Here is a 3,518-nt window from a genome sequence, read left to right as displayed (position 1 = left end):
CTCCCCACCCCCCCGCCCCTCCCCCATTTCTCCCCAACGGACCCCAGTGTGTAGTGCTCCCCTCCCCGTGTCCATGTGTTCTCATTGTTCAACACCCGCCTATGAGTGAGAATATATGGTGCTTGATTTTCTGCTCTTGTGTCCGTTTGCTGAGAATGATGGTTTCCAGGTTCATCCATGTCCCTACAAAGGACGTGAACTCATCGTTTTTGATGGCTGCGTAATATTCCATGGTGTATATGTACCACATTTTCCCTATCCAGTCTATCATCGTTGGGCATTTGGGTTGGTTCCAGGTCTTTGCTATTGTAAACAGTGCTGCAATGAACATTCGTGTGCACGTGTCCTTGTAGTAGAATGATTTATAATCCTTTGGATATATACCCAGTAATGGGATTGCTGGGTCAAATGGGATTTCTATTTTTAGGTCCTTGAGGAATCGCCACACTGTCTTCCACAATGGTTGAATTAATTTACATTCCCACCAACAGTGTAAAAGTGTTCCTATTTCTCCACATCCTCTCCAGCATCTGTTGTTTCCCGATTTTTTAATGATCGCCATTCTTACTGGTGTGAGATGGTATCTCAATGTGGTTTTGATTTGCATTTCTCTGATGACCAGTGATGATGAGCATTTTTTCATATGTTTGTTGGCCTCCTGTATGTCTTCTTTTGTAAAGTATCTGTTCATATCCTTCACCCATTTTTGAATGGGCTTGTTTGTTTTTTTCTTGTACATCTGCTTTAGTTCTTTGTAAATTCTGGATATCAGCCCCTTGTCAGATGGGTAGGCTGCAAAAATTTTTTCCCATTCTGTTGGTTGCCGATTCACTCTACTGACTGTTTCTTTTGCCATGCAGAAGCTGTGGAGTTTGATTAGGTCCCATTTGTCTATTTTGGCTTTTGTTGCCATTGCTTTTGGCATTTTGGTCATGAAGTCCTTGCCTACACCTATGTCCTGAATGTTTTTGCCTAGATTTTCTTCTAAGGTTTTTATGGTATTAGGTCTGATGTTTAAGTCTTTACTCCATCTGGAGTTAATTTTGGTGTAAGGTGTCAGGAAGGGGTCCTGTTTCTGCTTTCTGCACATGGCTAGCCAGTTTTCCCAACACCATTTATTAAACAGGGAGTCCTTTCCCCATTGCTTGTTTTTGTCAGGTTTGTTGAAGATCAGATGGTTGTGGGTATGTTGTATTTCCTCTGAGACCTCTGTTCTGTTCCATTGGTCTATATCTCTGTTTTGGTACCAGTACCATGCTGTTTTGATTACTGTAGCCTTGTAGTATAGTTTGAAGTCCGGTAGTGTGATGCCTCCTGCTTTGTTCTTTTTGCTTAGAATTGACTTGGCTATGCGGGCTCTCTTTTGGTTCCATATGAAGTTTAAGGTGTTTTTTTCCAGTTCTGTGAAGAAGGTCATTGGTAGCTTGAAGGGGATAGCGTTGAATCTGTAAATTACTTTGGGCAGTATGGCCATTTTCACGATGTTGATTCTTCCTAACCATGAACATGGAATGTTTCTCCATTCTACTCAAATATTCTATGTTATCATTGTTAGACATCTGAAATCCTAGCATGTGAGCTGGGAAGAGTTCTTAGAGATCCTCTTGCTAGAAAATATGACATTGTAGTTCTAGGGACCCAGGAATCTATATTTTTCACAATCTTTTTTCAAAAAAATTATGATTACTTGCCCAGAGTGTGGAAGAGTTTTCTTACACTTATTTCTTTTTCAACCAAAGTGCCTCACACTGGAGTCTGGGTATATCTTCTGAAACACAAAATTTATGTCAATTTTTATTTCATTAAAAGTGGTATATATTTTGCATTCCATGTCAACAACACATCTCTGACCGTTTTGACAAACGTGCACATGAGCCTGACAGCTCAGGCTGCTGTAACAATAACACAGGCAAGGTGGCTTAAACAACAGTTTATTTCTCACAGTTCTGGAGGCTGGTAAGTTAAAGATTAAGGTGGCAACATATTTGATGTCTGACGAGGGCTCTTTTCTTGGTTTGCAGGTAGCTACCTTCTCACTGTGTCCTCACAAGGCCAAGAGAAGGAGAGACCATTTCTCTCATGTCTCTTCATCAAAGGGCACTAGCACAATTCATGAGAGTCCATTCTTATGACCTAATTACTTCCCACAGGCCCCACCTCCGAATACCATCACATTGGGGATTAGAGCTTCAACATATTAATTTGGGGGTACATAAACATTCAGTCGGTAGCATGCACGCAAGCTTGTGTGTGTGCACATGTACACACAACTGTGTGTCATGGAGTACAGTGATGCAGCCTCCAGAACCTTTGGTTGCAGCTGCAACTCTGACATGCTGACATGTGACCCATAAGAACAAGTGGTCTGGTTTGGAAGTAAATTCTAATGCAACTGCTTTGTTGTAGGGCAAAGATGATATCTAAAAGCAATTTAGTCAATATATGGTAAGTAATAATAAAACAACTTTTCTACCAATCACTTTAGAGAAATAGATATTTAACAAATATTTGAACTTGAGTCAGTGAATGAATTGTTCTTGCTTACCATCCTCCTCATGACACCCTGTCCCTCAAAAGGTGAAAGAAAGGTATTTTATTTTATTTTATTTTTTTTGGAGATAGGATCTCGTTCTGTCTCCCCGGCTGGGGTGTTGTGGCATGATCGTAGCTCACTGCAGCCTCAAACTCCTGGCCTCAAGTGATCCTCCCACCTCACCCTCCCTAAGTGCTGGGATTACAGGTGTGAGCCACTGCAACTTGCCAAGAAAGGAATTTTAAAAGGTATGCAGTGTTTATATATTCAAAATGCTTCCCTTTTAAAAATGTTTACCTATGTAAAGTATATGCATTATAATACACATTTTATAAATTAGGCGCCAGGAAAGTTAAACAACTTGTCCAAAGTCAAACAACTAACTATGCTAATTAATTGTGCTAGAACTCAAGACAACTAATTATGCTAATTTATTATGCTAGAACCCAAGAGTTAAGATCACTGTCTGGCTTGAGAATGGTGTTCTTTCTACTCTGCCAGGCTTTCTTCTATAGAACAAAATGGACTTGTGTTTTTAAGGCTGAAATCTGAAGGGCTTTTACGTGAAAAAAGGCTTAATTTTATTCTATGGGCCTCCAGGGGTGTAGCTAGATAGGAAATAAGTCACAGAGAGAAAAATATTTGAGCTCCTTTCAAAAAAGAAGGCTCTCACTGTCGACACAGTTGAAGGCAAGGGCTGTGCTGTGAGTTCCCATTTGAGGATTTGAGCAGAGATTCTAGTGAGTTATGCTGTCAGGGAGAGTGGGGGCAGAATGAGATAACATCTCTTTTCATCCTGAGAGCTGATGCTGCTATAGATGATTGTTCATTACTAGATCCCACCAGTGTAAAATATAAAGGTACTAGCTCATCAAACAAACTTACAACTTTCTTAAGGTAGCATGGAATATAAATAATATTTTAATAGTTTTACTTTTTCTGTTTGTCTTTGGAATACCAATATGTATATTTAAAGTTGATACAG

This window comes from Saimiri boliviensis, chromosome 1 (genome assembly GCF_048565385.1).
Source record: "Saimiri boliviensis isolate mSaiBol1 chromosome 1, mSaiBol1.pri, whole genome shotgun sequence".
Taxonomy (NCBI): domain Eukaryota; kingdom Metazoa; phylum Chordata; class Mammalia; order Primates; family Cebidae; genus Saimiri; species Saimiri boliviensis.
Note: the sequence above shows the minus strand (reverse complement) of the source record.